A 21,867-nucleotide genomic window follows, 5' to 3' on the forward strand; every position below is an offset into this window, starting at 1 on the left:
GAAGGAAGGAAGGAAGGAAGGAAGGAAGGAAGGAAGGAAGGAAGGAAAGAAGGGTGTGCACCCCAAAACTGTGTGCAACAGAGATCCTTACCCAAACAATGCACAGAGGCTTCTTAAGGTAGGAAGCAGAAAAGAATGTTTATTACAATCTTGAGAAAGGGCCACCCTCCTGACAAATGGTCAGGGAGGAGAAGAAGTTTACAAAAGGAAATGGCAAAGTTATAAAGCCCTAACACGGCATTCTCTCCCACCTCCCTGCTGACCCTTTCTTCCATTGGCTGGAAGTCAGGTGCACAATCTAAGGGCAGCAATCTACCACAAGTACCGGAACAAGGAAACAGCAGACAATGTACATTTGAGAAAGCACTTCTGTCCTTATTTGGCACATCTTATGCTGAGGTGTCACTGAGGAGAGGGGGGACTTCCTCCCTACCGCTTTGAGTTTTGAGTCCTTGTAAATCATATGATGGCCTGTTTCCCACAAAAAGCTTTGCTAAATTTTAGAGTATAGTCTGAGAAGTTTTCACTTCTTTCACTCATAAGGAAGGAAGGAAGGAGAAAAATAGTATGCTTTGGTGTGCATTCAGATTCCATCAGTTCTTTCTGTGGAGGTGGGTAGCATTGTTCATCTTAAGTCCTTTAGAGTCTTAGATCATTGAATTGCTGAAAATAGACAAGTCATTCATGGTTCATCATACAGACTTGCTGTTACTGTGTACAATGTTCTTTCTCCTGGTTATGCTAACTTCACTTTACATCAGGTCATGCAAGTCTTTCCAGGTTTTTCTGATAGCATCCTGCTTGTCATTTTTTATAGCACAATAGCATTCCATTACAATTGTATACCACAACTTGGTCAGTCATTCAAACTGATGGGCATCCCCTCAGTTTCTAATTCTTTGCCACTTCAAAAAGAGCTGCTATAAATATTTTTGTACATGTAGGTCCTTTCCCCTTTTTTATAATTTCTTTGGGATAGAGATCTAGTAGTGGTATTGCTGGATCACAGGGTTGTAGCAGCAAGCACCTCAGCGTGCCCAGGATGGCTGCCAACACAGGTTCTTAGATCTGCTTTGCTAAAGGAAAGCAACTCAAAATGGGTTAACAAGCTTACTTTAATCAGTCAAATATGTATCATTTACCTAGTTCAAGGGAAAAAGGTCAGCACCACGAACTTCAGAATATACAGACAGAATTATCAAGACAGAGAAACAGATCAGGTAGACAGGTTTCCAAACTGTCCAACCATTACATCATACCAAATCAACATCTGGATTTTTCAAAGCTGGGGGACTCTCAACAACGGCTTCCCAGAGTCTCATCTGATCAAATGACAGAACACTTCTCAAAGTGAGCCCTAAAACAAAGCCTCACGTCAAGGATTATACAGCCTTCTCCTGGATTGGAGAATGTAACAACCTTCTGGACCCACTGGCCAATCAAAAAGCATCTACTGAAAAACAAGCCTCCCACCCCAGGCTCCAGGTGCACTTTAGCCTAGAGGCAGGGAAGATCTTTAAATTTGCATTTCCATTACAAGGGTATGTAGAGTTTGATCAACCTGTGGACATAGTTCCAAAATGATCTCTAGAAGGATTGTTTCAGTTCACAACTCACAACAGTGCATTAGTGTCCCAATTTTCCCACATCCCCTCCAGAATTTATCATTTTCCTTTTCTGTCATATTAGCCAATCTGATAGGTGTGAAGTGGTACCTCAGAGTTGTTTTAATCTGTATTTCTCTAATTAGTAGTGATCTAGAGAATTTTTTCATATGACTGTAAATAGCTTTGATTTCTTCGTCTGAAAACTGCCTGTTCATATCCTTTGATCATTTATCAATTGGGGAATGCTTTACATTCTTATACACTTGACTCAGTTTTCTATATATTTAAAAAATGAGACCTTTTAGGGGTAGCCAGGTAGTGCAGTGAGTAAGAGCACCATCCCCAGAGTCGGGAGACCTGGGATCGAATCTGGGCTCAGATACTTAGCACCACACCCAGAAATAACTGGCTGTGTAACCTGGAGCAAGTTACTTAACCCTGATTGCTTAAAAAAAAATGAGGCCTTTCTCAGAGATAAAGACATATCTTATCAGAGATACTTGCTATTAAAAATATCCCCTACTCTTCTCCTTTCTTTCTAATCTTGATTGCATTGATTCTGCTTCATCCTTCAGCAAATTCCTCCCACCACAGGCCTATAGTGGGAAGGGAAGATCTTCAAATACCCATCACCGTTACACCATCCTGACCTTATCAAGGTATGCAGTATATGGAGTGTATAGAGTAAACAGAGATGCAAGTCTATACCTAGTTTCTGCCATATATTTTCTAGTTTTCCCAGCAGTTTTTGTCAAATAGCGAGTTCTTGTCCCAAAAGCTGGGATCCTTGGGTTTATCTATGGTCATTTCTACTATGTATCGTGTACCTAATCTATTCCACTGATCCATTACTCTGTAATATAGTGTGAGGTCTGATACAACTAGGGCACTGTCCTTTGCATTTGTTTTTATCAATTCCTTTAATATTCTTGACCTTTTATTCTTTAATTTTTTCCTAGCTCTACAGAATAATTTTTGGATAGTTTAATTGGTATGGCACTGAATAAGCAGATTAATTTAGGCAGAATTGTAATTTTTATTATATTGGCTCAGCTTCCCCATGAGCAATTAATATTTTTCCAACTGTTTAGATCTGACTTTATTTGTGTGAACAGAAGAAGCAATTTAACTAATTTATTGTATGTCTAGTGCCTAGCACTGTGTCAGGTCCATAATACATATTCAATAAATATTTGTTAATTGAACTCTTCACCAATTCTCCTGCCTTTTGGTAATTCCACAGGTAAAATTCCTTGTGTTCCCTAGCAACTTAAAGAATTTTTTTCCTAGCAGTTTTTTAAATATTCCCCTTTACATGTTGCCTCTTTGCCCAGATGCTAGAAGACTGGTGAGGCCTTCCTGCTGGAAACTCTCCTGATTTCCTGGCTTGTCTTTGTGCCAATGACTACAATAATATAAATGAAAACAACACTAACTTAAATGTAGTTATCAATCCTGAGCCTTCTTTTTTCTCTAGAGGCAGCTAGGTGGTAAAATAGATTGAGTGCTAGGCCTGGAGTTGAAAAGAAGATCTGAATTCATATCTGGAAGTTAGGGAGACCTGAATTCAAATTTGGTCTCAGATATGTACTGGCTGTGTGACCCTAGGCAAGTCACTTAACCTGTGTGCCTCAGTTTCTTCAACTATAAAATGGGGATAATAACAAGCATCTGACTCCAAGAATTCTTGTAACGATCAAATATTTTTAAAATGCTTAACACAGTGCTTGGCACATAGTAGGTGTTTAACAAATGCTTGTTCCCTTTCCCCTCTCTCTTAGACTTTCAGACCAGGGGGCAGTGAAGGTTGGAAGGAAGGGGATTATTTCCTTCACCCCAATCTCAGAAGCAGAAAATGGTAGTTTGCAAGAGAAATACTTGGGGAGCAGCCTGTGCAAACCCATGACAGGTGAGCCACAGGGCAGTTTCTGGATCTGCAGTTCCAGATATCTCTTCTGCCTCTGCTTTTCTGAGCACAGGTCATGATCAAATGCCTGAAAATGGATGTTTCTAGCCTTGGGGGGTTACCTGTTTCTTAACCTAGAGTGTGGAAGCCCCTAAGTTTGGGAATCGGGCAGCAGCCTCCAGCCTCCCAGGAAAAGATTTTCTCAATAGCTGCAATTTAGAGAAGGGAGAAGCCTGTCCTGCAGCTGGAGATGTAGACTATCCAGACCAACAATGATATTACTGTGATTTGTTTGGACGCTGCAGGTCTGAGGTCAGTGTGAATATTGCTGAGCAGTCCCAAAATGTCTGGGAAATACAGAGTCTAATCAGCAATTCAAACGTTCTATGTTCCCTGTACTTGGTGAAGCATGCCTGTACATATGTTTGTTTGTATGCTGTTTATTTTTATCTTTTGGTTTTTATTTATCTCCTAGCTTCCCCACTTATCTCTCCCTCCGCTCCCTTCCAGAGAACCCCTCTGTAGAATAAAGTGTAAAAAGAAAGGGGAAAAAAGCTCTGCAGAACTAACCACCATATGCCCCAAGGCTGAGGCTGCACGGAAAGTTCCATATCCATGTCTTCCCACTTTTTCAAACAATCTGGGGTTAGGGGGAGGTGAGTGTCTTCTGATATAATGACTCTTGCTTGATTAGTATCCCCATTTGACAGATGAGGAAACTGAGGCTCAAAAATATTATGAACCTTGCCCATAAGTAACCACATGGTTCAGGTCAAAACTGAGATATGAACCCTAGATCTCCTGATTCCACCTTTGGTCATCTGTCCACTATATCATGTTTCCTCCCTAAAAACTGCAGCTTTGTGCTAAAAACAGGGTAGGTTTGGGGGCAGTAGTTCATAAACTTGCCACTGGATGGAGTCCCAGAATTTGAAACTGACCCTGAATAAGGATTTGCTTTTTAAAAAAATTTAATTTGTTTATTTGCTTTTAGTTTACAACATTCACTTCCATAATCCCTTGAGTTTCAAATTTTCTTCCTCCCTCTCCCCGCCCCCCGCCCCATGGCAGCATGCAGTCAAGTATAGGATCTACAAATACCTTCACATTACACATTAGTCAGGTTGTAAAGAAGGATCATAACTAATGGAATGAACAATGGGAAAGAAGAAACAAATAAACAAACAAAAAACAAGAAAAAAAGAGCAGGTCGTTTGCTTCAATCTGCATTCAGACTGCAGCCCCTTCTCTGGATGTGGACATCTCTCTCCACCAGGAGTCTTTTGGAGTTGTCTTCTAACCCTGCATTGCTGAGAGGAGCCCAGTCTATCAATGTTAGTCATCACACATACGTTGTGTCTGTGATTGTGTACAAATTTCTCCTGGTTCTGCTCTTCTCACTCAGCATCAGTTTATATAAGTCTTTTCAGGTTATTATGAAGTCTGGATGCTCCTCATTTCTTATAGTACAATAGTATTCCATTACATTCATATACCATGACTTGTTCAGCCATTCCCCAATTGATGGGCATCCCCTTGATTTCCAATTCTTTGCCACCACAAAAAGAGCTGCTATAAATATTTTTGTGCATATGGGTCCTCTTCCCACTTCTATAATCTCTTTGGGATACAGCCCTAGAAGTGGTATTGCTGGGTCAAAGGGTATGCACTTATTTATAGCCCTTTGGGCATAGTTCCAGATTGCTCTCCAAAATGGTTGGATCAGTTCACAACTCCACCAACAATGCATTAGTGTTCCAATTTGTCCACATCCTCTCCAGCATTTATCAATTTTCTGTTTTGTCATCTTAGCCACTCTGGCTGGTGAGATGTCGGTACCTCAGAGCTGTTTTGATTTGCTTTTCTCTAATCCATAGTGATTTGGAGCATTTTTTCATGTGCTTATAAGATATCTTTAATTTCATCCTCTGAAAACTGCCTGTTCATATCATTGACCATCTATCAATTGGGGAATGACTTGTATTCTTATAGATTTGACTCAATTTTTTGTATATTTTAGAAATGAGGCCTTTATCAGAGACACTGATTATAAAAATTCTTTCCCAATTTTCCACTCCCCTTGGTTATCTTGGTTACACTGGCTTTATTTGTACAGATACTTTTCAATTTAATGTAATCAAAATTATCCATTTTGCATTTTATAATGCTCTCTACCTCTTGTTTCATCATAAAATCTTCCCTTCTCCATAAATCTGGCAGGTAAACTATTTCTTGCTCTTCCAGATTGCTTACAGTATCAGTATACCTAGATCGTGCACCCATTTCGACTTGATTTTGGTGTATGGTGTTAGATAATGGTCTATGCCCAGTTTCTGCCATACTATATTCCAGTTTTCCCAGCAGTTTTTGTCAAATAGTGAGTTCTTATCCCCAAAACTGGGGTCTTTGGGTTTATCAAACAGTAGATTATGATAGTCATTGACTGCTAAGTCTCGTGTACCCAATCTATTCCATTGATCCACCGCTCTATTCCTCAGCCAGTACCAAGTAGTTTGAGGACTGCTGCTTTATAATTCAGATTAAAATCTGGTATGGCTAGTCCACCTTCCTAGCATTTCTTTTCATTAATTCCCTTGATATTTTGGACCTTTTGTTCCTCCAAATGAATTCTGCTACTATTTTTTCTAGCTCTACACAGTAGTTTTTTGGCAGATTGATTGGTATGGCACTAAATATGTTGTTTAATTTAGGTAAGGATTTGCTTTTAATATTGATAATTGTGTGTTCCAGAGAGGTTGTGATTGAGCTTGTTTCTCTTATATTATAGGCATGATAGACAAGGAATGTCCACATCGTAAAATCACGACTCTCCCCACCCTACTCCACCCTACCCCAAATGAACTTTCCCTTATATCAAAGAAAGTTAAGCAAAACTAGCCAAGTCTAATTACTTATGCAGCATTCCAAGAAAGCAGGTTTCATCATTTATTCTCCAGGACCAAAATGAGTTATTGCAATTGATTAGAATTCCTCTGACCCAGAGTGCTAAAATCAATCACATTATTAACCTTCTTCTACCTTGTTCTCCTAGGTCTATTTTCTATATTCTGTATCAACTCATAAAAGTATAATGCCTGCACAGATAGCTTCTGCCTGTGACTACACAGAACACTGGGGGAGCCTACTTCTAACTGGTGACTTCACAAAGTGTGAGGATGAAAAGTTTCCTAACTGGCCTCTAAGGCCAAAGTCCTTCCCATCCACTCATCCAGAGAACTGGAGGAGGCAGGTGTGGGGGGGGGGGGGGGGGGGGGGGAAGGAAGGGGAGGCCATTGCCCTGCCTCTCACCCAAGTCTGTGTCTGTGAAGACATGGTCACCTCTGACTTACTTATGTTGGTTCTTTCCTGATATTAAGTGAATGAGTGTCTCATGATAGATGTGTCCAGGGCTGGTGGTAAACTTAATGAGTTTTCAAAGGTCCAGAGGTCTGGGAGGTAGCTACTGCATTCTTGAAGTGGCTGATAGCACGGGAAGTGTCTGCATCAGGAATAGGGAGACACAGTAAACGTAGAGAGATGTGGGAAGACCACCCAAGGAAGGCGTTATGTGACCTCTTGTGGTGGAAATGCCAGTGATAGATTCCAAAAGGGGAACCCGTCCCCAGATCCCAGCTCACCCATCAGAGAGCTGAGCAAGGACTCAAGGAGAAGAGAGGAGGGCTTCCTAGCAGTACTACAACAACTAAGGTTGTTGATCACCCCTTTGCCCAATGTGGTCCCCTTGTGTGTACTCCCAGGACTGGCCCCTCTGGTATGAGGGCTTGCTAGCCCTTTTCAGGACCGCTTATCCACCTGCTGCATACACAATAGCACATATAACAGCTACATCTTGGTAAACAGTCTCCACAGACGGGATAAACCAGGTGGAAGGTAACCCACGTGCCTCACACTCTTTGGTGAGTTAGGGGGGTGTCTTCCCCAAGCATGTGAAGACTTCCTCCAGCAGAATGGGTGGATGAGAACGATTTGTTCCAACAGCCATGAAGGCAGGTGAGGAAGGTTCTGTGGAGAGCTTAGAGCTTGCATAGCTAGGTCGTCCACTTCATCCCAAGTCATCTCCAGTTGTCTTGACTTTTGTCTTGCCACTGGGCTTTGAAGGCTCTGGAAGAGAGAGAGGCTGACAACTTTGTGCAACTCTGCCTCACTTAAATCAATTCACCATTCACCAGAAAATCAAGACATCACCCTGTGATGTCATTGTTCCTCTGAAAATGAAGGACATGTTAACAGCAACAACAAAAAGTCTTAAGTTTCTATCTAAGGCAGCTAGATGGTGCAATGGATAGAGTGCTGGGCCTGGAGTCAACAAGACTCACCTTCCTCAGTTCAAATCCAGCCTCAGACACTTATTAACTGTGTGACCCTGGGCAAGTCATTTTACACTATTTGCCTCAGTTTATTTATCTGTAAAATGAGCTGGAGAAGGAAATGGCAAGACACTCCAGTATCTTTGCCAAGGTAAACCCCAAATTGGGTCATGAAGACATGACTGAACAACAAAATTTGCGTCTACTTTTCCTATGGATGTTGTATGTATTTGTGGGAGAGTGAAGTCCAGGGTTATAAGGGGAAAGTTTTGTAGCAACTTCTTACTGTATTATCCTTTTTTAAAAATTAATTTTTGCTTAATATACAAAAATATATTTTCTCTCTCCACTATCTTTTCCCATTTAAAAAATCAGCCCTTATAATAAATATGTATAATCAAGCAAAACAAATTTGCATATAGGCCATGTCATTTTAGGCCTCTCAAGTCACCTCTGGTGACTTTTCCAACCTTTCAAAGGCTGAAGCCACCTCAGATATTCATTCCCCTGAGAGTGGGGAGTAAGAAACACCACAGGAAGAGAAGAAGCAGCCATGCCATGCATTCAAAGCCACAGGTCAGCCTGGGGTGGGGCTCTCTCCCTCTTCCCTCTAGAGGCTTACAGTAGTTCTTGCCTCATTTGCCACTAGGAAAGAGAATACGATTGGCCTGTTCACACACCATGCAGTAAGAAAGCAAGAAATAGTCACAGAATACATTCCCATGTTCTGAATACAGGTCCTAGATTACATATCATCATGCTCATAAATCCCCTATGTGGGTGGGCAGCAGGCAGCATGTGGCCAAGACATGCCCCGAGGACTGGCCCCCACTGTCAAGTCAAGCCAAGAAAAATGCTTTAAATGATTTTTGCCCAACTCTTTATTCATAGCCAACCGACAGCTGCAAGTCAGCACTGCACCCCAATCTGGTCATTTCCCAATAAAGTTATTGTCATTAAATTTTATGTGACACAATGTCCCAAATTATATTCCTTATAACTATATATGATATAATTACATTCCTTATATATTACATTTAATATATTGTAATACATATACATAATTATATTCCTTTAACTGAGTCCTTTTTTTTTACTTTAGCACTATTAATTGCAATAGTACTAACTGTCTTTTTAGTTTTTTGTATGCTGTAGTTCCAATGATTAGCATATTGTTTGTTTCTATATCATCAGTTATAAAATTCTGAAAATCATTCAAATCAATTTCATGCTTTAAAATATCACTTAAATGATACAATTTTTTTTCACCAACTATTCGTGGTAAAGCTAGTTTCTCATAAGGCCAATTTGCTTGTTGCTCAGTCCTTATCAGTTGTTTCCAGCTCTTTGTGACTCCTTTCTGGGGTTTTCTTGGCAAAGATACTGGAGTGTTTTGCCATTTCCCTTTCCAGATCAGGAAACTGAGGCAAACTGGGTTAAATGACTTGCCCGGAGTCACCCAGCCCCTCAAGGTCACCTTTGGCCTTCCTGGTTCCAGGCCTGGCATTTTATCCACTGTGACATCTAGCTGCCCTTATGTATAATAGATAGATAGTTCTAATAAATCTAAATAATTAAAAAAATTTTCATTATTTTGGTCTGATAAGCAAAATAAGTTCATGTATTGAAGTGTATTTCTAATAATCCTTTTCCTAGGAAAAGGATTAAACTTATCATCTTTATAAAATGGAATGTCTTTAAACCTGTTTGATTTAATAATCCACTTGAGATTCTTGTTTTCCAGTAACAATCTTAAAACTTTCCAAAGCTTTCATGATGCATTTGATTAATTTTTGTACTTTCTGACTGTTAATCTTCATTGCAATGCTGTTGAAAGTAATAAAAAATTCTTCAAGAAAGTCAATCATTAAAGCAAGGTATTGGAAGCAAGTAGTGTTAGCTAATCTCTTTGGCAAACCAGAAGGAGAAAAACACACATATGCAGAATGAAAGCCATAAAGCAGTAACAGTTCATAAACTACATGGTGAGCCCATCTCAGCCCTTTTACTTGACCAGTTTTACTAAGTTCTGTTTATTTAGCTATAGTTTCTAGTTTGGTTTGATTTTTAACAGATTGCTGATAAATAAAATAAATTTTATTCAGAAATACTTTTCAATGATTAGTTTTATTTCAGATGCTGAATTGTCAACTGATAATTGCAATCAACAATTTAAATGGTTTCAAATAATGTTAGATAAATTTTCTAGGGAACTTTGTAGCTACTCTAAACTTTTTCCCCAGCATCATATTAACACCATCAAACAAAAAGCAAATGTTTGATTTCAAACATTAATTTTTTTATGATTAATTTATCTTTCATTTTCAACATTCAGTTCCATAAGATTTTGAGTTTAAAATTTTCTTCCCGTCCCTTTCCTTCCCGGTCCCCAAGATGTCATGCAGTCTGACATAGGCTCTATTTATAGATCCATACTAAACATATTTTCACATTAGTCATGATATAAAGAAGAGTTAGGACTAATGGGAGGAGCCATGAGAAAGAAGAAACAAAACAAGACAACAAAAGAGAAGGAGAGCAAATAGTCTGCTTTCATCCGCATTCAGACTCCAAAGTTCTTTCTCTGGAGGTAGATGGCATTCTCCATCATGAGTCTTTTGGAGTTGTCTTGGATCCTTGCATTGCTGAGAAGAGTTAAATCTATCAAAGTCAGTCATAGCGCCATGTGGCTGTTACTATATACAATGTTCTCTTGGTTCTGCTCCCCTCACTCAGCATCAGTTCATATAAATCTTTCCAGGTTTTTCTGAAGTCTGCCTGCTCATAATTTCTTATAGCACGATAGTGTTCCATTACATTCCTATACCACAGTTTGTTCAACCATTTCCCAACTGATGGGCCTCCCTTCAATTTCTAGTTCTTTGACACCACAAAAAGAGCTGCTATAAATATTTTTGTACATGTGGGTCTTTTCCCCCTTTTTATGATCTCTTTGGGAAACAGACCTAGACGTGGTATTGCTGGGTCAAAGGGTATTCACAGTTTTATAGCCCTTTGGTCATAGTTCCAAATTGCTCTCTAGAATGGTTGGATCGGTTCACAACCCCAGAAACAATGCATTAGTGTTCCATGCTAATTTCCCCACATCTTGACCAACATTTATCATTTTCCCATTTTGTCATGTTAGCCAATCTGATAGGTGTGATATGGTACCTCAGAGTTGTTTTGATTTGCATTTCTCTAATCAATAGTTTTTATATAATAATATAAATAAGGATAAAATATTAGTAAATATTTATTATATTTATATATTTAAATATAATATATTAGTAAATATTTATAAAACTAAATAAAAATGAATAATAATCGTCAATAGCTCTAGTCAAGAACATTTTTTCATATGACTATAGATAACTTTAATTTCTTCCTCTGAAAATGGCCTGTTCATATCCTTTGACCATTTAGCAACTGAGGAATGACTTGTATTCTTACAAATTTGATTCAGTTCTTTAATATATTTTAGAAATGAGGTCTTTCTCAGAGACATTGGCTGTAAAAATTGTTTCCCAGCTTTCTGTTTTCCTTGTAATCTTGCATTGGCTTTGTTTGTGCAAAACTTTTTAATTTAATGTAATTAAAATCATCCATTTTGCATTTCATAATGTTCTCTATCTCTTGTTTGATCATAAATTCTTCCCACCCCCATAGATTTGACAGGTAAACTATTCTGAGTTCTCCTAGTTTGTTTATAGTATCAGCCTTTATCTCTAAATCATATATCCATTTTGACTTTTTCTTGGTATATGGTGTAAGATGTTGATCTATGCCTAGTTTCTGCCATGCTATTTTCTAGTTTTCCCAGCAGTTTTTATTAAACAGTAAGTTCTTATCCCAGAAGTTGGAGTCTTTGGATTTATCAAATAGTAGATGACTCTGATTATTAACTATTGTTTCATGCATTCCTAACCTATTCCACTGATCCACCACTCTATTTCTTAGCCAGTACCAAGTAGTTTTGATGATTGCTGCTTTACAATGCAATTTAAGATCTGGTATGGCTAGGCCACTTTCCCTTGCATTTCTCTTTATTAATTCCCTTGATATTCTGGACCTTTTGTTCTTTCAGATGAATTTTGTTATTGTTTTTTTCTAGTTCTATAAAATTATTTTTTGGTAGTCAAATATTCATTAATAAAGACAATGAGGAGGTGGCTAGGTGGCACAGTGAACAGAGCACCAGCCCTGGAGTCAGGAGGACCTGAGTTCAAATCCGGCCTCAGATACATAACACTTACTAGCAGTGTGACCTTGGGCAAGTCACTTAACCCCAATTGCCCTGCCTTCCCCCTCCAAAAAATAAAGACAATAAGTTAAAGTAGGCAATAATGTATTGAAAATAACATCTGCTTTGGTTGGACTAATTCTTTTAAACTGACAACATTTCTGGTGCAGGAACCGATTGCATTTGGCTGTTTAATTGGCTTGCAAAATTCCAGAAAAATTGACCATTGGCTTTGCAGAGCTTGTACTATTACAACAGACATTTAATTGGTATCCCTGCTTGTCTCTCCCCACTCCAATCTCAAATCTAGGGCACCCTATCACCTCCAGGATCAAATACAAACTCCTCGGGCTTTTAAAACCTTCCCCTACTCGTACAAGCTTCCTGCACTCATTCTCCTCCCCACTCCCCACAATCCAGAGACATTGGCCTTCTATTTCTCCCTTATGACACTTCATCTGCTGACTCAATGCCTTTTCACTGACTGGCTCCCTGTTATTGTTTGTCCTTTGTTCTGGAAGAAGACCACCACATCAGGAAGGCCATGTCCTGACTTGCAAGCGAATTAGATTGAAGTGAGAGAGGGCTGTGCAAAGTCATCAACCTCACTCACTAGGTCCAGTGGCAAAATATGTATCAGGACCACTGGAGAAAGCCCTGGATGGGATGGGATGCTTTTTAAGCTAAGGTCTTTAATAGGTCTCAGTTTGGCTGAGGCAACCCCATTCAGTAATGAGGTAAAGAATGGCCTCTTTAACCTGATCAAAAAAAAAAAAAAATCAATCTGGGAAGGGAAGACCCTCAAGGTTTCTGGTCAAAAGAAAATCAATTGACATTTATACTCACTTTGAGCCGTCAGGGCCCAGTGACCGAGTGACCTATTGTTGACCAGTCAATGAGAGCCAGAGTGATTTGGGTTTAAGGTATGATCTTTAAGAAGGAAATCTAGCCTGTAAAGTCCAAGATATCGTGCGAGGTTTCAGCGAACAGAATGTATGTATAGATAGCCCTTTGGGCCAAGAACCCGCAGGTAAGGTATAGTAGTTTGAACTATGTATGTGTGTCTTTATTTGCATATGCATATATGTAATTTTATGTATGTATGTACACATATACATGCATACGCATACATACACGTGCTTAATAAATGCTTTTTGACACTCTGCCTAAACCACATAAGAAATGAGGGCTTGGATTCGTGTGGCAGCAGTTAAGAATCCAAGGAGAGTGCTAGTTTGAGAAATAATAGGTTATTTAAGCTTTGGGTTGGCAGGTCGGTTGAACTTGGCCCACTGGGGCATGCAAATGCCGAGAAAACTCATTTTTTAAATCTAGCTTGAAAGGGGGCGGCTCCACTCTAGGACCAGTATGACAGCCCCATCTGTTTCTCCCTTATTAGCGTGGTGAGACGGAGAGCCCGGTCACCTCCCATTCTTTGCGAAACTGCACCCTAGTGCCCTCTCTTAGGACACGGGGGTCCGCCCACCCCTGCCATTCCTGCCCAGAGCCGAGAAGAGGCGGGGCTCGGTGGAGGGACCAGAGCAGAGCGAAATAGACACCTCTCAGTCCTAGCAAAAGCTTGAGCCCTCCTGCCCGCTCGGGCTGAGTGGCTCCGCCCACCATTGTCATTTCTGCCAATGGACGGAGGTCGGTGGAGGAAAGGCGGGGCGCCAAATAGAGATCACCCATAGAGAAAACTTACTCCCTCCAGCCCAATCTCGGAGCGAGGCTCCGCCCACCACCGCCATTTCCGCCTATAGCGTTCCGTGGGGCGGAGCAAAACTTGCTTCCTCGTGTCCAGTCCCAGGCCTCATGGCTCCGCCCACCCCTCCCACGCATTCCCGCCTATAGTATCTGGCGGGACTGGAAAGGGGGCGGGCTGAGTGGAGGGACAGCTCTATCCCTGGACTGAAGAAGGTCGCGCTCGGGTGCTCCGCTGCTACTTGCGGATTAGTGCCGGCTCAGGTAGGGACTGGGGCCGGCGTTGGGGCTCCCCCAAATGTGCGCTCCACGGGTTCCTCGGCCCGTCAAGGCCTGGTCTGGGGAGCCGCATCACGTGGCGTGCGCGCGCTCTTGCCTCTGGGAGGTCCCCGGGGGTCCCGGGGTCCTAAGTGGTTGGGGGTGTTGCCGTGGAGACTAGCAGATAACGGAGACGCCCCCCAACCGAGATTTCCCGCCCTCCCTGAGAGTCCTGCGCAGCAGGAGGGCCCCCCGCCCCGGCCCGCGGATCAGCGTGGCCGCAGCAGCTGCGCCCGCGCCCCGACCTCCGGCGAGTTCAAAGCCCCGGACCCCACCCTCCCCTGAATTCTGGGAGCTCTCCTGGCAATCCGGATGTAACTGTGGGGCGAGCCGAACTCGGTGGATCTGTTGTTATTCGCCTCTAGATACAATGTTTCACCAGAGGCGTTCCGTTGTAACCCTGTGTATTTTATTTCGTGCGTGTGCGCTGAGAATTAGCTTCGCCGAAGACATAGATATATATGTGTATATGATATGCAATCAATTCCCCCTCCCCCAAAAAGGTGCCATGATTCGGAAGCCGTGCACGGAGTAGGAGGACCTGGCGCTGCTGGGCACATCTGGCACCCGATGGGACTGGAAACGCCCGTGCGGGCGCGGGCTGCGCGTCTTGATTGACTTGTCGCGAGCAGCTGATTTCCGCTCTTTCCCCCCAAGCCAAGGTCAAGTGCATGAGGCCCAAGACTTCGTGTGTCCGGGAAGACCACTTAGTGTTGGGGTCTCTGCACCTGGCAGGGTTTCCTAGTGCACGTTGCCCATCGGAAAACAGGGAGTTTTCAGAGGAGTTCCGTGTACCGTTTCTTTTTTTTTTTAAGCCGAGGGGAAAGTGTGTGCACGTGTCTTCTGGAGTTCTGATCTTTTGTTCTCGGAACCCGCCGCTTGTCTGAATGTGGAGGGCACTGGACCCGACTGAAAGAGGATTGGCTTTCCCATCCTGCCTCTGGCACTTAGCAGCGCTGCGCCTTATCTGAGCCCGTCTATCTACTCAGATTTAAGATTCCTCTAAAGGTGCGCTGCAATCTGGGCTAGGGGTAGAATTTTCCTACCGGGAAGAAATTCCAGATGTCCATTCCCCAGAGCCTGGTTGTGTCCCTGTAGTAGATTACTAGAGAATCGCAGGATTTAGAGCCGGAAGGAACTCGGATCATTTAAATCAATCCACTCCTTTTGTAGATAAAGAAACTAAGGTTACTGGGCGAGGGCCCTAGAGTCAGGAGGACTTGAGTTCACATTGGCCACTTAGCCCCAATTGCCCTACCTTACCCCCTCCAAAAAGCTAAAAAGAAAGAAAGAAACTAAGGTTACACAAGCACGGACAGCTGAGGTTTGAGTTCTTGTCCTCGGACTCCAAATCCCAGCGCTTTTCTTGAATTAATGAATGATCCCTTTCCCTAAACTGGTGCAATTGTCTTCAACCCCGTTTTGATCCTCCCAAATTAAGTTTGTGTCTCTCCTTCCCCAAGTTCTATGCTTAACACTTACTGACCTTTGGGTTTTAACATTTCTATGGTAACTTTCCTCCCAGGGAGCTCAACAGAAGTAACTCCAGGCCAAGTATTTCACTGAATAATTGTATAAATTATAAAATATTCCATGTTCTACGTCAAGGCGCAACTCTGTGTGAGGCCCCATTAAACTTTTATTTCAGGGGAGGGAGCTTAGTCAGGTGTTTCAAAAAAGCAGGCCCATAGCAAAGGTCCAAAGAGTCCTGCTCGAAAATCCTGAGTCTCCTGCTGGTAGATAACTAGTCCCTGTGTTTTTCTGGAATGAGGAGGGTGTGAATGAATTATTCAGTAGTTAGAGGGACTTCTGGTGATTTAGTGAATAAAGTCCTTCCTTTCTTCCTTCCCCTTCTTCCTCTTTCCTTACCTCCCTCCTTCTACCCTTCTCCTTCTATCCTTCCCTCCTCTCCCCTGTCCACATAGGGTATCATACCCTTACCTTTGGGGCCTCTGCCCAAAGGAATGTAAATTTTGATCACCAAAAACTCAAAATATATCTTGGGGTTTGCAGGCTAGATTTCTTTTGATTTTTTTTTTTCATTGTTGTTGGAGGGGGGAAAGGAGGGCAATTGGGGATAAGTGACTTGCTCAAGATCACACAGCTAGTAAGTGTCAGGTGTCTGGGGTAGGATTTGAACTCAGGTCCTCTTGATTCGATGGCTGGTGTTCTATTCACTGTGCCGCCTAGCCACCTGCCTATATTAAAGAACATGCCTTAAACCCACATCACTCTGGCTTGAGTTGATGGACCAACTCAAGCCTCACTTGGTCATTGATTGGGCCTTGATGGCTCAGAGTGAGTGTGAATAGCAGTTTCTGTTTTGACCAGAAACCTTGACTTTGCACAGTCCTCCCTCGCTTAAATCCAATTCACTTGCAAGTCATAAATCACCTTCCTGATGTCATGGTCTTCTTCAAGAAGGAAGGACAAACAACAAGTCCTGGCGTCAATTTGAAATTTACTAGGTTTGATTAGATTTGGTGGAACAAAGGATGATATTGATAAATTGATGCCACTTCCTCCATCTTTGTGCGTTAACAACTGTTCCTTAGGATAAGTGACTTGAGGGTGGCCAGGCGGTGCAGTGAGTAAGAGCTCAGGCCCAGGAGTTGGGAGACCCGGGATCGGTTCCGGCCTCAGATACTTGGCACCCACACAAAATAACTGGCCGTGTAACCTTGAGCAAGTTACTTAACCCCAATTGCTTTAAAAAAAAAAAGAAAAGGAGAAATGACTTGGCCAGAGGCATACAGCCAGTATTTATCAGGGTCAGGACTTGAACTCAGGTTTTCCTGACTCAATTGATAGCCTCTTTTGTGCTCTCATTACCCATTAATCCTCTCATTAACTGTCTTAGATCCTTCTCAGTTCTTCTTTGAATATATTCTCATCCAGTGACACCGATAAAATATTGAGAGAAATAAGTAGCTTTGTGGAAATGAGTTAGGAAACAGACTGTTGGAACAGAAGCCCTTCAAAGACAGGTCTGCCACTTGAAGGAGAGCATTTCCCAAATGGACTTTCACTTTGGTGACTGGGAAATGCTGCGTTTTGCACTTTACTTGTTTTTTGACCTTGAGTAGTTAATGTTCAAACGTGAGTTTTTATGTTTTAGGACTGGAGTGTTTTCAGCCACTATAAGAGGCAAGCTTCAGTGGGTCACCTGAATTTGATTTAGGGAATGTATGTGTGTTAACAGATATGAAGCTTCTTAGGTTGCATTGCCCGTGCTTGAGGGCAGAGCCCAGAGTTGCTGCAAATAAGTTAGGCATAGGACCAACAGTGATATAATTCCAAGCCTGTCTACTCTTTCTGGAACATGGACTATATTTAACTCTTTATACTGCTCTGAAATACTTCATCGAAGGAAAGTAATGCCTCTCTGTTAAGGGGGTATTATTAGGCTTTGTTTAAATTGATTAGCAATTCTTGAAGATTTGTGTTTTTCTGGGATTTGGATTTATAAAGCTGCTAATAAGAAAGCAGGCCCAAAGTCAGACCTGGTTAGGGATTGGTGTTTTGGTAATTTGTTACTGTCCGAAAATAAGGAGTTAAATAATAACCTTGATATTTATTAGGTTATTCAGTCCTTTATAATTGCATGTTTGCCTAGCAGATAGTTACAGGATCAGAGATTTGGAATGATTTAGCTTTAGGAATTAAATAGTCTAACCTCTTACGGGTGAGGAAAATTGAGATCCAGAGATGTAATGACTAGCTTAACTAAAGGGTTGGTTCAGAAATTACAAGTTGCTTAACCTCTGTTTACTTTAGTTTCCTCCTCAGTAAAATGGTGATAATTGTATAGTAGGTAGTATATTATATTTTAGATAAGTAGATATCTAATATTACCATATATTAGATAATAGTATAATAGATATATTAGATCTATAATAGATAATAACATAATGGTATAATAGTGATAGCACCCACCTCCCAGGGTTGGCGTGAGCATCATTGTAAAACACTTAGCAGGGGTGCCTGAGAAGTGTTAACTATCATTCAAAGTTAGCCCAGAAATGGCAGGTTTGGGATGCTGAAGGTCCACTTACAGTCTTGCATAACTTTGGCAAATAAGCTGTCCTTTGAGTATTTATGTAAGACTTCCTTCATGGCTGAAAGGTATTTAAAGTTCATTACAAAAATCATTTGCTGGAAAAAGTAGCTGCCAAAGGCAGTTTTGAAAAACAGCTCCTAAAGCTTATAGTGTGTTAGAGGACAAGTTAACTCCTGGAAACTTTACGCCTGTAGGGAGAATACTCATGCTCATAAATCCTATGTAAAAGTAGACTCTGAAGAGTTCCAGGCCAAAGGTTGACCAGGTAACTGCAGAAAGACTATTCTGACGGCGACTGAGGAAGCCTGCTTCATGCAACAAACCTTGAATTCAGAATCAGAGGACCTGCATTCACACTGTGCCTCTGTTGATTGTAATTTAGCTGCGTGACTATGGACAAGTTTTTTACTTTTCTGGGCCTCAGTGTTGTCATCTGTAAAATGGAGAGTTTGAACTAAATGCTCTCTAAGCCCCTTCTGAATGTTTAAGGCTATGATACTGTGACGGGAAGGGTAAGGGAATGGCCCCCTGAATAACTTTTAGGATGCTGCTGTAATTCAGGCGTTTTCAGCCCTGTCTGACTCTTCATGACCCAATTTGGGGTTTTCTTGGCAGATATTGGAATGGTTTGCCATTTTCTTCTCCAGTTTATTTTACAGATAAGAAAGCTGAAACAAACAGGGTTCAGTAACTTACACAAAGTCACACAGTTAATGTCTGATGTGGATTTGAACTCAGGTTAGGACTGATACCTAATAGCTGTGTTCCCCCCACCCCAGTCCTGGTCCCCAGTGGTCTAGGTAAGTGATAATAGGAACAGAAAAGTGGAGACAGATAAATGCCAGAGATATTGTAAATACATGATTCTTCTTGGGTCACTGGTTACTGCTTTTACATCTACCATCACCACTCTCTGGGTCACTGGTCACTGCTTTCATCTACCATTTTCCTCACCCTCTACACACAGTGAAGACGAGGACCCTAGGGATCCTGTGTGACCCTCCCTTTCTTGGGAGGGTAGAAACCTTCAGTGTAATATCACCATCATACCTAGGCCCTGGTCACCATTGTTCTTACTTCTAATCCCTTCTTTGCCAGAAGGTCCTAGACCTTGCCCTGATCCCTCCTTACCTCTGGGCCTTCCCCATCATCAATGAAAAGAAGAGGGGTAGATGAGTCCCTGGGGTTGCACGCACCTGAGAAGGCTTAATAGAAATTCCTGTGGGCCTGGCTCATGAACAGAGCCACAGCCACCGCTACCAGGAAATCAGAAATGGTCAGCCATAGAAACTTGGGTTAGAGTCATTTATGAATGTACAGAGGCCAGGCAGAAGCCAAGTGAGAACATAAGTTTCATAAGTTCAGTCTGTCTGGATCTTAGAAGGCTAGAGATGTGTACTGGAGCTAAATTCGTTCAGTCATTCCCTTCTGTATTTGTTGTTTTTGTTGAGTCATTTTGGTCCTGTCGTCTTCTTGACCGCATTTTGGGGCTTTCTTGGCAAAGATACCGGAATGGTTTGCCTTTCCTTCTCCTGCTCATTTTATAGAGGAGGAAACTGAGTCTAATAAGGTTAGGTGACTTGCCCAGGGTCACACAGCTGGTAGGTTCTGAAGCTAGATTTGAACTCATGAAGATAGTGCTCTGTCGGCTGCACCACCTAGCCGCCCTCCCTTCTATGGTTTTCATAATATTTTTTTGTCTGGTAGTTTCTCATCCCTCAAAGTTGCTTAGTCTTGTGTTTATAAACTACTCACTTCTTTATGTACATTAAATTCCTTACAATGTTTGGATGATCAGTTTCCCTCCAGTTTATCTACTACCAGGTTTTTAAAATTTCCTTGATGTCTTGAGATCCGATGGGGAGGGCCCCAAGTCAGCAGATTTGGATTTGTTTGTTTTCATGAGCTTCCTTTTGACATTCCTGCCTCTCTCTGTTTTTTCTTATGCATTTTTTATGGCTTTGTGTAAAACCTTAAATTTAACTAAGGAAGTACTGACATTTTAACGTCTGCTTGCCTGAACTTTGTATAGGGTAATATATCCTCTCTTTTTTCAGTTCCTCCTTGATTCTGTCAGAATTAACGAATGACTGTCATTAATTATCATTGAGCCATAGGAAATGACAAAAGGAATATATTTAGAGAAACCTGGGAAGATTAAACAAACTGATAGAAAGTAAGACTTACAAAAGAGGATCAGTGTGGGGTGGCTAGGTGGTACAGTGAAGTGCACCAGACCTGGAGTCAGGGGGACCCGAGTTCAAATGCAGCCTCAGACACTTAACACTTACTAGTTGTGTGACCTTGGGCAAATCACTTAATCCCAATTGCTGTGCCTTTCCCCCTTTAAAAAATGCATAAAAGAAAAACAAGGGCTTTAAGTCACAGGACATGAGAATATTACATCTCTATAAATAATAAAATAAATGTCATTGCTACTATAAAGTATACTGCTAAAAAAAAATACAACAATAGACATTAACTGGGGCTTTCCAGTCAAGATGGTTAGTACCCGTGTTTCCCCGATAATAAGACCTATCCGAAAATAAGCCCTCCCCTCACTGTGTAAGATTCCTCTAAAATAAGCCCTGCCCCGAAAATAAGCCCTATTGAGATTGCTACTGTAGTGAAGGTCATCCCCTGCGCTACACGCTACATTACGGTACCCTCTGTATGCACTGTCCCCCCCCCCCCCCCGAAACGCACGCCGCGCTCCGAGCTGCATCCAACCAGAGCTGCAGCAGTGAGCACGTCATCCTGTTCTTCCCCAGTGATTTGCTTATTGAATAAAGGTACATTTTTTTGTTCACATTTACCTGTTTATTAAAATTGCTGTCAATGTTCATTAAAATAAGCCCTCCCCTGAAAATAAGCCCTCTGGTGTTTTTCTGTCAAAAAAAATTAATAAGACAGTGTCTTATTATCGGGGAAACACGGTAATAAGAAATTTAGAAGGGAGCCAGGATCCCCACATGGCCATCAAAGCTACAAACTACAAAAGCTTAAACCTGCCTCTTCTCAATTTCCACCCATTTCTGCTAGTTCTGCCCTATGGGGCCAAATGGAACATAGGCTATTCTTGTTACCTTCATTATCAAAGAAGACCATGACATCAGGAAGGTGGGCTGTCAGCAGCCTCACTCTCTCTCCTCCGGAGCCATCCGAGTCCAGCGGCAGATCAGAGAGACTGGAGATGGCCCACATGAAGTGGGAGACTTTGGCCTTTTTAAAGGAAGGTCTTTCTCAGGTCTCAGTTTGATTGAGGGTCTTCCCCCTCCCTCCCAGATTGTTTTGGGTTTTTTTTTTTTTTATCTCATTGTTTTGCCTCATTTCTTACCTAGCCTTGATTCTGAATGGGCATTGCCTCATTCAAACTGATACCTGGTCAAGGTCTTCCACTGTTTCCAGGGCCATCTATAGTCTTCCTGATCCCTGATCTATATCTTGCCACTGGACCCATATGGCTCCAGAGGAGAGAGAGTGAGGCTGGTGACTGCACAGCCCTCCCTCCCTTAAATCTGCTTCACTTGCATGTCAAGGCATCACCTTCCTGATGCATGGTCTTCTACCAGAACAAAGGGCAGACACAACCTGTGAGTCGTTGATGCTGGCCATGGGGACCCAACTGGCCGGTTCCAATTGGGCAGTGCAGCTCCCACCTTCCTTCCTTCCTTCCTTCCTTCCTTCCTTCCTTCCTTCCTTCC

At 41.9% G+C, this 21,867-nt stretch overlaps 1 protein-coding gene across 4 annotated transcripts in view; it reads left to right on the plus strand.

Annotated features, from left to right (window-relative positions):
• Positions 1-13,880: 13,880 nt before the first annotated feature.
• The window catches only part of SHMT1 (serine hydroxymethyltransferase 1), a 31,374-nt gene continuing 23,387 nt past the window's right edge, over positions 13,881-21,867 (plus strand). For 3 of the 4 annotated variants that reach the window (XM_069087860.1, XM_069087859.1, XM_069087858.1), the window contains exon 1: positions 13,882-14,049. The gene's annotated coding sequence lies outside the window, so the exon portion shown is untranslated. Of the gene's footprint in view, positions 14,050-21,867 lie in introns of all 4 variants that reach the window. The other variant, XM_069087861.1, reaches the window with a different exon arrangement.

The sequence above is a fragment of the Petaurus breviceps genome, unplaced genomic scaffold (assembly GCF_028583685.1).
Source record: "Petaurus breviceps papuanus isolate PSGF00001 unplaced genomic scaffold, PetGlider_PUasm1.0 183, whole genome shotgun sequence".
In the NCBI taxonomy this organism is placed as follows: domain Eukaryota; kingdom Metazoa; phylum Chordata; class Mammalia; order Diprotodontia; family Petauridae; genus Petaurus; species Petaurus breviceps.